This window comes from Myotis nattereri, assembly GCF_964212035.1.
Source record: "Myotis nattereri genome assembly, chromosome: 5".
Lineage (NCBI taxonomy): Eukaryota > Metazoa > Chordata > Mammalia > Chiroptera > Vespertilionidae > Myotis > Myotis nattereri.
Genome location: NC_138080.1, coordinates 41,945,654 through 41,959,358, shown reverse-complemented (window position 1 = coordinate 41,959,358; position 13,705 = coordinate 41,945,654). Strand labels below are relative to the sequence as shown.

The 13,705-nt window shown below is 41.3% G+C and overlaps 1 protein-coding gene across 2 annotated transcripts in view; it reads left to right on the top strand.

Annotated features, from left to right (window-relative positions):
• Window positions 1-5,029: 5,029 nt before the first annotated feature.
• Window positions 5,030-13,705, top strand: part of CLCN3 (chloride voltage-gated channel 3) — an 88,843-nt gene continuing 80,167 nt past the window's right edge. For both annotated transcript variants that reach the window (XM_081090935.1, XM_081090933.1), the window contains exon 1: window positions 5,030-5,575. The gene's annotated coding sequence lies outside the window, so the exon portion shown is untranslated. The remainder of the gene's footprint in view (window positions 5,576-13,705) is intronic.

The window sequence follows — 13,705 nt, the reverse complement described above, 5'->3', positions numbered from 1 at the left end:
TTACAGCAACTTGACTGGGGTCAGGGAATAAGAATCCTGCACACCCCCCACTGGGGATCAAGCCCGCAACATGTGCCCTGAACGGGAATCAAACTGTGACCTCCTGGTTCATAGGTCAAAGCTCAACCACTGAGCCAAGCCAGCTGGACCAGAGGGCTTTTAAAAATGCATATAACACCTGTAGTCAAAAGATAATTTATGCAACTTATAGTAGGCAGAATAATGGCCACTCAAAGATATCCCAGCCCCCAGCCCATCTCTGGAATCTGTATATATGTTAGGTACATGGCAAGGGGGGAATTAAAGTTGCTAATCAACTGACCTTAAAATAGTGAGATAATTCTGGATTATCCAGGTGAGTTCAATGTAATCACAAGGGTCCTTAAAAGTAAGAGTTCAAAATGGTAGGATCTGAGAAGGACTCAAGCCCTAGCTGGTTTGGCTCAACGGATAGAGCACAGCCTATGGACTAAAGGGTCCTGGGTTTGATTCTGGTCAAGGGCACATGCCTGGGTTGGGGGCTCGATCCCCACTAGGGGGCGTGCAGGAGGCAGCCAATCAATTATTCTCTCTCATCATTAATGTTTCTATCTCTCTCTTCCTCTCCCTTCCTCTCTGAAATCAATAAAAATATATTTAAAAAAACACAACTCAACCCACTATAACTTGATTTGAAGATGGAGGAAGGGGGCGATGAGCCAAGATGTGGCCTCTAGAAGCTGCAAAAGTCACAGAAACAGATTCACCCCTAGGACTTCTAGAAGGAAACACAACTCTGCCAACACCTTGATTTTAGCCAGTGAGATTTGTGTTGGAAATCTAACCTGAAGATCTCTAAAAGAATGCATTTTTGCTGTTTTAAGCCACTAAATTTATGGGCTACTAATACAAATGCCTATCCTTTTAAGGTCCCAGGAGCAGAGTATGGAGATCAGGTTGACTGGTATATATTTTTGTAATGTGTGGGAAAAGCCTACCGCAGGATCTGTAAAAACTCCTTATTGGGTATTATTTCAGCCCTAGGAAACCCCTTCTTTATCACCCCCCTCCAAGTAAAGGATCTGTAAGAACCCCAATGAACAGGATCCTTTCTGGAACACTTGCTGAGAGGGAATGAGATTCGGCTGGAAGTGCTTATATTAGGGCACATAAGAAAATGTTCAAAGGATCTAGCTGTACTCCTTACTATCTGAAACATCCAAGTCTGTTGAAGAGAAGGTTTAACACCACCAGATTCTCTAACAAAAATACCAGGGGAATTACAGAGAAAGTTCTTCCTCAGATGGAATCTATTGTTTTATCACCAAGCTATCACAGAGCACTTTGTTTAGATTGTCCCATGTCTAATGTAGTGGTTCTGACTGAGTCCTGCTCATTAACTGGGAATACAGTGGGGCCTTGACTTAAAGAGTGTCCCGACCAAGGAGTTTTTTGAGATACCAGCTGTCTCTCGGCTGATTTTTTGCATTGAGTTGATAGAGTAATTTGAGTTAACGAGCTCCTTAACGAGCTCGGTATCGGAATGAATTAAACTCGTAAGTCAAGGCCCCACCGTAATTAGAAATATGCTCACTCAGGCCCAAACTTGGAACAATTAAAACAGAATTTCTGAGAGTGGGGCCCATGCTCCGGTTTTTTTGTTTTGTTTGTTTTTGGTTTTTTGAAGCTCCCTAGACAGTTCTGATGCATAGTTAAGGTTGAGAACTCCTGACAAAATGGTTGTGTATGTCAGAAACAATTGATTTTAAAATAAACAAGTTCTCATGAAGGAATAAGGCAGTGCACAACATTACAGATCCAAATGTATACTAATAAGTAGACTTGTTCTTGCCCACTTATAAGATTCTTGAGATAATCCCCATGTAGGAACTAATATACTACCATAAAAGGATTTATGATTTATTTATAAAAGGATCACAGAAAGCACAAATAATTGATTAACAGACTGTGACTACTGTCTCTCATTCTCAGAGTCTATGTGCCTCTTTCCAAAATTAGGCTATACATCGGCAGTGAGAGAAGAAAATATATGTCTGTAAAGTCTCTTGTGAAAAATTCCATTTAGTTTAGAAAAGTTTTTGCTTCTTTTTTCAACATTGTTTTCTTAAAAAAATAATCTAAGAAACTTGTTCAACAGTTTCCAAGTAAAATAAAATAATATTGTGCTTGGAATTACAACGACTCTGCTAAATCTACCTTGATAAAAGTAATGAAGCTGTCATAAGAAGTTTGACTGCATCATCACCATGGACATAATACCAGCTCTGAAGCCCAGGACTATATTGTTTGAGAATACTCAATTATTCCCTGGAAAAAAAATAAATAGAATCGACAAAACTCATGTGTTAAGCATGGATAAGTTAAATATCTGTGAGACATAGTAGACAAAGTTAGTAGGGCATATACTTGTGAACATAGAAAATGCTGAAATGACTAAGAGATGCCTAATATTCTTGAGGCACTAAACATACAAGAGGCACTAATATTCATTAAACATTATATATTCCTTAATATATAATTAAGGAATATAATTAAACTAAATATTCATGGGACATTCAACATTCACAGGCCTTAGTTCTGCCACTCAGTGGTGACAATCATAATGTGTCCCACACACCTTGCTCAAGAAGTGCAAAACCTGCACTTGCTCAACAGGTTACTTGGCAAGCTACATCTGTGGCCAGATATTCTTGCCCTGAATCTCTCCAATAGAGTCAGAGTGTGTCATTGGCACCTCCTTGGTCCCTTGCTCAAACCCCAACTCTGGTCCAATTACAATTGCATCAACAGGAAGGCTAATGTGCCAACAAGAGAGACAGGACATATGAACATTGCATAATCACAGGTTTCAATTCAAATCTTTCCATCTCATTTGTACCCTGTCGTGTATTTTCTTTCTCTTTGCTTCTCATGATGTTTTAGCCTTTCTTTCCATGACTTCTAGGATAGCTCGAGATCTGGTAGTATATATGAAGGGTCTCAATGCATGGAGGTAATTTCTCAAAAAACATGAAGCAGGTAATATCTGGGTATTACTCAGCACTGTATGTTATAAAAAATTATTTTTTAAAAATTTTGATTGTAGAGAGGGAGAGGGAGAGATAAACATAATTCGGTTGCCTCCCATAGGTACCCAACCTGAGCATGTGGCTTGACTGGGAATGGAATTGGCAACCTTCCGGTGCACGTAACTAGCTCAACCAACTGAGCCACACCGGCCAGGGCAATACAAGATTTAAAAAAAAAATAAAATTCTTTTACCTGGTATCCTATAATTTTCAAAGCTTTACACTCAAAAGAATGTCTCTCTTTGAGTGTACATTTTCCTGGCAACAAGAAACAGAATCCCTAATTTTGGCAGGTTCTAAGATATGTCCTTAGAAGGCCTTTTAATCTTTAGGCTTTCCAAATAAATTAGATTAACAGTTTTTAGACTATTTATCATAGCGGGTATAGTTTGTTTTAATTGCAAGAAGCTGAATATTTTGATCCTGGAAAGGCCACTTGAAAGGCCCTCTGATTACTGTACACACTGGATGACTCGACCTCGTTGTTCCAGGATTAGTAGCAAGAACTTTGGGTGTGTTTTGCCAGCTTGTTTCAGTGGCCTAACCTGAGATTCAGAGTTAGGGAAACCTGCTGCGTAAACCCCTGTATTTTATGTGAGGCTAGTGACAGGGAAGGGCAAAGGGGGTTCTGAAATAAAGTTACACTGAGAAATACCGGATTTATGGGTTGGTGGTGGTCCTGAATCAGAAAGTGAACGTGAATGGAGTGACCTGAATCTGCGAGGTTATCAGCGAGTGGAAACAGATGAGCTGAAAAAGCGAGTGCTCAAGCCTCTTATGGCATAAAAACCCTCTTGGGTGAGGGTAGCACAAAGGAGATTCCTTTTCTCAACCCCTGCGCCCCCCCCCCCCCAAACACCCCTCACCCCCAAACCACTTCCTATAATGGGGAAGAAAGGGGCCCATTTTCATCACCTGTGGCAGGTGACAGTGCATTTGAGAACAGTGACTCCACCTTCCTTTCTACTACTTTTTGAACTGGAATGCCTACAACTATTACCTTATGCCTGCCCAACCACTATAATTTTAGGGGTGTTGGGAGCAGGTTAACTTGGCCCTTTAGTTTCACAGGGGATAATGATATTCTGATTGTGTTGCAGACATTGTTAGTCTTAGCAGATGCATGTAAAAGTACACAGGGTTAAGGTAGCATAATGTCTGCATCCTACTTTCACATGCTTGGGGCGGGGGGGATATCCCCAAGTATAGATGACACAAACAGAATTTTTGAATCTAGGTGACTGATCCTGTCATACCCACGATGAAAACCCTTCAAGATCATATTCAGTTGTTATGTGCAAGTTGAATTTACACTTGAAAACATAATTCTTATCTATTTTCTCCGAAATACGTAATTTGCAAGCACTGTTTCTGAAAACGCATAATGGCTAAATTCGGGCTATCGGTTTTCTTTCCATGCATGTCAGGCACATCACCGGCGAGGCGACCCCACTGCACTCCCTGCCTGTGACCTACACGCACAGGCAGCATGGGCTGCTGGTCTCCATTCCAAGGCCCTACATATGTCGCTCGATCTAAGTGCGAATTAAGCGCTTGTCCGCGGCGGCTTTTGCTTTTCAGTTCTGGGACCGACGTTCGCCGGCGCATCACGCGCAGCTCCGGGGCACGTCGCCGGCGTGGGAGCGGAGCTTCGCGAGGACGCGGGGGCAGGCGCCCGTCTGCGGCCTTCGGAGACGGCTTCTCCGGCGACCGCCTCCATCCTTCCCCGAGGTCAGCAGCGGGGCAAACAGCAACGTCAGAGTGACGCGCAGGAAGGGCTTCACACCCTGCGCGGCCCCGCAGTGCCCGCCAGCTCGCCCGCCCCGTCTCCCGGCGCCCCGCCCCTCCCCTCCTCGCCCCGCCCACTACTCCCTCATTGCCCAATAGGCGCCGACGCGGCTACGACCGTGGCAGGAGGAGGAGCTGTTGGGGCGGCCGGACGCTGAACGGCCGTTCACGTCGACGCGGTGACGTCACGCGTCGACGCACCTGTCGGGCGCTCCGGATTCCTGCTGCTTTTCTTCCCCTTCCGTGGGTCGCGGACTGTCTGGTCCGCAGCCTGCAGCTGCTTTTCCGTAGTCAACATTCGTCCGGGACCGCGTGTGGAGGAAGGAGGGTGTGGTGGATTGAAAGCCATTCTACTTCGTTCCCGAGTTAGACCATTGGGTGTAGTGGGAGTCTCTTAAGAGGGAAGTGATGCTGGAGATTTTTATTTCTAATTGTGGGTAGAGAAACAGGTTGACTCTAGGGCCCAAAGCAAGCGGGTTTAACTTATTGCTGTTCCCGTGTTGGAAGGAGGACCCAGATAAAAGTCCCCCCTGGCAGAATTTCCGTAGCCTCGTCCGTAGAAAAGGCCAGGTGTCTTCAATTGCGGTCGTTTGGGTTGTGTTAAGCTTCACCAGGCGGAGCTCCCAGGGTTTAGCTAGGTTTTCGGTTGGAAACAGATGCAGAATCCTAAGGCAGCGCAGGAAACGGCCACCGGTTTTGCTATGCCTCTGAGCTGCAAGGTGAGTTGCATTCTGTGAGTGAACATTTGTGAACTGCCCTGTTCACGGGTTTTGGGTCAACTTGGACACCAGGGCTGTCATCTTGGATTATCGTATAATAGATTTACCTGCATAATGTTAAATCCACCCTAATTAGATGTGTACCCTCGAACAGTCTGTAAGATTTCACCTGTTTTGTCCAGGAAACGTCAAAGGATTTTTGAATAGAATGGAAGTAGTTTCCAGGAAAAGTTGAAATTGGAACTCAGAGAGTGGGATTTACTTTCGCTAAATTTGCGCACATTTAAAGTAAATATCGGTTTATTTTTCTTTTTAGTTGAGGTTTATATGTATGTCAAGACGCAGTTTGTGTGTATATATAAAACGTTGGCGTTTTGATCTTAAACTTGGACCAGAAGCTTCTTGAGACTCTCAAATTAATTTTGCATATGCTTTATTTGTATAGCATTTTAAAACTGGAGCACATAGAAGGTAATATACATACACACTATGCGTATTTGTTAGAATTGAATCAACAGTGACCATACCATTTCTTTTTTTCTTTTTTTTTTGAATTCAAAAGTTCAATTTTGTGAACTATAAACTTTCTATGCAATTCAGTTACTGCACCATCATTGTGGCTTGTGTCATTGATTGTTGAATCTTCCCGGAAAGGCTTTTCTTTTCATCTCCAAAAGATAATGTAGCAGATTTGTTTCTTGATGAGGTCTTCATGTGAGTAATTTAACTGATGTCAGTTTTATGTGCCTTTGTGAGTAACTAGAAAATACTGTGTAGCTCAAGAGTACATAAAGGAGTTAAAATGCTAATGTATATATTGTTGACTTTCATCGTAAAAGCTGCTGATTGCATAGAATGGCTAGAAAAACAGGTATGACCTACAGAGAATTTCTCAGATTGAGTATGCTGTTATAACCTCTGGTTAATAGAAACAGCCATGGTTGGCAGAATATATGACAAATTTCATTCCACTCCCACATTCTACCTCCCACACTCTTCAAAGACTTTTTTTTTTTATGGCATAGCTTACATACAATATCATTTTTTTTCCCAGTGATTCTACATTTGTATTCCTTATGTGATCCCCACATGTCTATGTCTAATAATTCGAAAGACTTTGATTCTTTGTTTGAAAAAAGGGTCAAATGATTTTAAGAAGATGAATGTTTAGTACGTAGATCGTTACTTGTGTTTTCAATCATGTTACTCATTAGGAATGTAAATATTTGACCAGGTTTTGCATACATATAGTTCAGAGGAAACAGAGTCGCTGAGGTTATGATCTTGTTAGTAAATTGGCTCTTTTCCAGGTCATGTTGGTGGTAGGCTTTCCATTTCCTGTTGTGACATGTTGGTAATAATTTTCAGACCGCTCAGGAAGTGATCTCTGTGGTGGGTAAGATATCAAAGCAGTATTCTGTGGGTTTTGGCCACTATGACTACTTTGAAGAACTTTCAGCTAAGTTTCTAGTCAAACTTATCAGCAGTGATCTAAAACATATAATATGACATAATAAGTGTTAATATTTATTGAGTGAATTCTGTGATTCAGGATCTTTCTTAAGTAGTTTTTGTAGATTATCTCAATTCTCACACCAACTCCATGAAGTAGGTACTTTCCAGTGTTCCCATTATACAGATGTGGAAACTGAGGCATATAGAATTTAATTAATTTTCCCAAGGCCTCAGTAAGTGTCAGAACTGAGACTGAAGCCTGGCATGATTTCAGAGCTCTTGCTCGAAATGCAGGTAGGACTAATTAAAATCCTAGAAGAAGAAAAAGGATAGGAGGGATGGCTTGATAGGTCCATTGCTTTTTCCAATTATAAAAGTGATGTAAAATTATAGAAACTCTGGAAAATCTTTTTTTTTTTTCCTTTGAAACACTCATGCTACTATAATAAACCCTGTTTTGGCATTTTTTTATATGAACATTCACATGTGTATATGAACATTGCAGCAATGATTCATTTTGATTCTTAAAGATAAATGTTCCTGCCCTGGCTGGTTTGGCTCGGTGGATAGAGCGTTGGCATGCGGACTGAAGGGTCCCAGGTTTGATTTCAGTCAAGGGCATGTACCTTGGTTGCGGGCACATCCCCAGTAGGGGGTGTGTAGGAGGCAGCTGATGGATGTTTCTCATTGATGTTTCTAACTCTATCCCTCTCCCTTCCTCTCTGTAAAAAATCAATAAAATATATTTCTTAAAAAAAGATAAATGTTCCTTAGTTAAGTACAAAATAGAGGATCAACCCATGTGGGGAAACTGCCTATTTGCATTGCTGAAATATGGAGAGATTTAATCTGCAACTTTGACTTGAACAAAATTAAATAAATATGTTTCTTGACCTTAGGGGAAGTAGTTGATAGTTTGTCTTGTAAAATCATGAAAATTATTTGGTTTTCAAAGTGTAAGCCTTCCATAGCATCTTTTTGTTGGATTTTTGTTTACCTTTACTTTTTGTTATAGTCTGAGCCTTATATTTGTGTGTGTTTTTCCTTTTAAAATAATCTAGCATTTAACTTTTGAATGACTAAAATTTTTATGAATGTAGGACATTTTCTTCAGAGCTGACAGGTTACTTCCCTTAGCAGTTATCCATGCATACTTTTTTGAAGAAAGATGTGTATGGCATAGCAATTCAGGCATCTGGCTAACAGAATTAACAGGATAAAATATCAAGTAGTATTACTTTTGAGAGTAGTTTCTTATCAGATGTTATATGGGTTGACAATTTGCATCAGAATAAATTCTTGCTACTGTGATGTTCCAATCTTAGTTTCATGATGTTATATGGGATTGAGGGGTCATTCCTGGGTAAAATAAACTTGAGACACTTTGCATAAATTTTGATTATAAAGTTAATTTTTACTAGTTTTTTTTTTTCAAGAACCTTACTTATGCTGTTAGCCGTTATAATTCTAGATGGGGATATACTTTATCACCCGTGCTTATTTGACCATGAAACCTTTTACTGGACTTGTGTTCTGTGCACATACTCATCTGCAGATATATTGTTGCCTTCTTGGCTCCATAGCTTAACTCATGCCAATAATTTTGATTCAGTTAACCTCTTCTCCCATCTCTGCCCCATAAAATCCTACTTACCTTTTAAGGTCCAACTCACATGTGTCTCTTCCAAAGAAGGCTTCTCATCCTCAGATACAGTGGAATGTGGTCTTTTCTCTGACCTCTTATAACAGTTCTTCTGTCCTCTGTGACATCTGTCATGTATTGCCTTTTATTATGTGGATATATAGTAATTTATGGAAAATATTACATCCCTTTTGAGGACAGTATATAAAGTAATTTATACTGTAGGTTACTGAAAGCCGCAAACCCTAAACTAATATGCCATTAATCAATAAAAATTGTTTATATTTTGTACAATTTCTGGTATATTAGTAATTGTTCTATAAACAGAGAATGAATAAATTATGGTTTAAATTTGTTGTCATATTTTTATATTTGACCTGTACTTAGCACATACATTTCTTGAAATACTTATATGAAAATGTTTCTTACATATAGTCAGTTTCACTTCCCTGCCATCATTGCTCTTGAGACTTTTATCCATCATTTTAGTTGCAGACATTTGGAATTGTCATTTTGGGGTGGAGGGGTGGTGTGGATTTTAATTTCTTTCACTCAGATTGTGCATACTTTTCTGTCAGTTTACTAGCCAGCCAGATACCTTTGACATTTAGTCATGGTCCTCAGTTCTGACTGGTCTTCTTTATGAGTGAGACAAAATTTTGTTGGAAGCTATGAAAAATTAGTGTACCACGTCAGGCTGTTAGCCACTTAGCCACCCATTTCCAAGGTCTTTCTATTTCTGTGCTCTATCCCCAACCCCCATTCTGGTAGTGTACTGCTTTGTGTTTGCAGTTTGGGAACTTAGATTACATCCCCTTCATTGTTGTATAACCTTGAATAGGTTGTATAATTCTACAGTTGAAAAGAACATTCTGGTCTTGAGGCCTGTAAGCTGTAGGAGAAAAACATTTGTTTCTTTTAGCAATTTTGAATTAATTAGTCAAGTCAGAAAGTTAGCAGATACCTTAGATTTCTTCTTCACCATTCCCACATTTTAGTTAACACATCCTCTTAAATATTTCTCAAAATGCTTTCTACTCCTCCATATTGGTCTTATTTCAGTACTAGAGGCCTGGTGCACGACATTCATGCACTGGGGAGGGTGGGGGGTCCCTCAGCCCAGCCTGCACCCTCTCGCAGCTGGGGACCCCTCGGGGTCCTTAGTGCTGCCGCAGAGGCGAGAGAGGCTCCCGCCACCGCCGCCTGGTGAGGCTCCAGTCACAAGTGCATGTTCAGTTCCAGTCAAGGGCATGTACCTCAGTTGCAGGCTTAATTTCCAGCCCCCATTCAGGATGCTCCCCATCTGTGAGCCCAGCTTCTGGCTGAGCGGTGCTCCCCCTGTGGGAACGCACTGACCACCAGGGGGCAACTCCTGCATTGAGCATCTATCCCTTGGTGGTCAGTGTGTGTCATAGCGACTAGTCATTCCGCCATTCAGTCGATTTGCATATTAGCCTTTTATTATATCGGATGCCCTCACTATCTTATGTTTAGAACTAGAGGCCCGGTGCACGAAATTCATGCACTGGAAGGGTCCCTAGGCCTGGCTGGCAATCAGGGCTGATTGGGGCCTTCCTTCCCCCAGCTGCTGCTCCTGGCCGGGGCCTTCCTTCATTTTGCGCCACCCCCTAATGGTCAGCGCACATCATAGTGAGCGGTCAAACTCCCGGGGGGACAATTTGCATATTAGCCTTTTATTATATAGGAGGATTGTTCAATGGTGTACTAGAATAAGGGTTACCTAACTTTTCTCCTTATCTTTAGTCCTTCAGTCTCTTGTCCTTCTAATCTGTCTTCGACACTGCTGCTAGAATTGGTCTACTAAAATTTATATCTGATCATGTAGTTTCTTTTTTAAAACTCTTAGTGGTTTCCCATGTGTATAATGAGTACGTAAGTTCCTTAGCATGACATGAACCCCTTCTTTTTTATTTGTTTGTTAATCCTCACCCAAGGATATGTTTTCCATTGATTTTTAGAGAGGTTAAAGGGAGGGAGAGACAGAGAGAAACATCGATGGGAGAGAGGCACATTGATTGGTTGCCTCTTGCAGGCATCCTGAATGGGGGCTGGAAATTAAGCCTGCAACTGAGGTACATGCCCTTGACAGGAACTGAACTCATGACCCTTCAGTCCAAAGGCTGATGCCACACCAGCTAGGGCAACCCTTCTTTTTTGATCTGGCCTGTGTTTACCTCTCCAGCTAGTCTTTAGTTTCCTCCCTCTTCTCTTCTGTAAGCTACCCAAGGAGATTTTGTTATGATAGTGCCCAGTTTTTGCACTTTTTTGTGTGTGCCTGTATTGACTTTTAATCTTACATACTTACCCTAGTTAACTCATCCTAATCATTCAATGCTCAGCTGAAACTTTCCCTCTGTTACTAAGTGTTCACAGATTTTCCCAGGCAGCATGCCTGTTCCTTTTTAGTGTTAAATACCTTGTATATACCTCTCCTGTGGTATTTATCATATCATACTATAGTTATTTTTATGTCTTTCACCTTCACTGCCTTGAGAATAGAGACCATATTTATTACCCCAGCACCTGGTTTTGTGCCTGGTATATGCTAGCTGCTGAGTAAATGGTTGCTGAATGAATTAATAAATGACTCTGATCCCTGGCCAGTTTGGCTCCATTGTTTGGGCGTTATCCTGTGCACCAAAAGGTTGCTGGTTTGATTCCCGGTCAGGGCACGTGCCTGGGTTGCAGGTTCGATGCCCGGTAGGGAGCGTGCAGAAGGCAACCGGTTGATGTTGTGCTCTCAGATTGATGTTTCTCTCTTCTCCTTTCCTCTTTTTCTCTCTAAAAATTAATGAACTATTCTTAAAAAAAAAAAAAACCGCAAAAATAACACTGAAAATTAACTTTGGCTACTAGATACATGGTGATCCTGTAAACTCATATAGGGAGAGTAGGAGGACTGGCAAGTTTGGGGCAAATATGTCTTCACTTTGGGTCTTGCTGAATTTGAGTTCTTATATAGCATCAAAGTAGAGATGTGCCATTCATTTGTTATACATTTGTAATTCATTCATACTATGAATATTAATTGACCCAGATTTTGTAACTGTAGACAGGATTATTCTAAAATTTATATGAAAAGGTAAAGTAACCTGAATAGCTAATACAGTTTTGAAAAATAAGAATCAAGTATGAGAAATCAATCTATCCAATTTAAAGACTTAAGGAGAAGTATATGTTCCCAGCAGAGGGAGCAATAAAGGCACTGAAGCAGGAGACAGGAAAGAGCCTGCTAGGACTGAGAGGAAGATTAGTGAGTCAAGAGCACTTGCAAGAAGTACACCAACAAAAAATGAAGCTGGAGAGCTAGGCAGAGAGGCCAGACTGTGTAGGGCTTTGTCCGCCATATTTGAGTTTGTCTGCTAAGGGTGGTGAGAAATGATTAAGAGTAATCTAATTCATGGAATTGGGAGAGATTACTGGTCAGACTTGCTTTTAGAAAAGACTATGCTGGCTGCCATGTAGAGATCAGGTTAGAAGAGGTGAAAGTGATGTTACATAAATCATTTAGGAACTTACTGCAATAAACCAGGCTTTTTATCCTTGAAGATTTTCATTGGTTATTGCTATAATCTTCATAACTGCAAAAATATATTTGCAAGCTATTATCTATTATAATGTTTTGAATATAATTCTGACAATTAAAAAGGAAAGGTGACTGTAGCATTGTTTGCATATTTTTTTAATATGCAGAATTTCAGTTGCTGTATTATGATTTAAATATTCTTTTGTGGGCAAGCCTGGGAATTAAGTTTAGAACCTAAAAAGATTTAACACTGGTGTCCATATTACTTCTTTATGTTTCCTTTATTGCTGAGACTGACCAACAGCCCCTGAACGATGGATGAGCAGATTACTCAGTTTGACTGTGAGAGAGAGGGCTAAGGGACCCCTGGCTTTAGTAGCCAGGAAAGCCTTGATTGCCTGCCTCCTTAGACTTTTATTGGAATTTTTATCTTTAGATACAATCAATAGGGTGAGTAATCTTGGGAGGACACATGTGTTTACATTGTCCTTTAGGCAAGGGCATCCAGGGATTAAGCATAAGGATTCCAGTAAACACCTGGGGGTCTGCACATGTACAGACTTGTTTGGAAAGGAATAATTAGGGGAGCAACCTTTGACACTCTCCAAAGTCTCCCCTTCCAATAAACAGGGGAGGTGGCCTTCCACATACTTTCCTTTTATCAGAATGCCCTCCTTACAACTTTCCAACCAAGTCTTTTGTGCTCCCCAATACTTTATGCTATCACTAATAGCCTGGTGCACGATATTTGTGCATGGGGGGTTGGGTGTGTGTGTGTCCCTCATCCCGGCCTGAACCCTCTCCAATCTGGGACCCCTCGGACATCCCTCTCACAATTTGGGGACCACTGGCTCCTAACCGCTCACTTGCCTGCCTGCCGGATCACCCCTAACCACTCTGCTTGCCGACCTGCTCACCCCCAACTGCCCCCCCACCCCCAGCCAGCCTGATCGCTCCCAACTGCCCTCCCCTGCCGGCCTCATGGCCCTCAATTGCCCTCCCCTGCCGGCCTCATGGCCCCAAACTGTCCTCCCCTGCTGGCCTCATGGCTTCCAACTGCCCTCTCCTGCCGACCTCATGGCCCCCAACTGCCCTCCCTGGCCGGTCTCCTGGAAGATCTCCCGGTCTAATTAGCATATTACTCTTTTATTAGTATAGACAGAATTTTGAATACTTTATAACAGTGATTTCTGTAAAAAATATTTGTGCTGTAACTGCAAACCATATATGTAATTTTAAATTTCATAGGAGCCGTATTATAAGGTAAAAAGGAAATGATGAGATTAATTTTAACAATATATCTTTTTAACCCAGTATATCTAAAATATTACTTCAACATGAAATCAATATAAAATTATTAATGAAATATTTGATTTTTTTTCTTATTAAGTCTTATAAATCCAATAGATGTTTTACTTTAGAGCAGCGGTTCTCAACCTGTGGGTCGCAATCCCTTTGGGGGTCTAACGACCCTTTCACAGGGGTC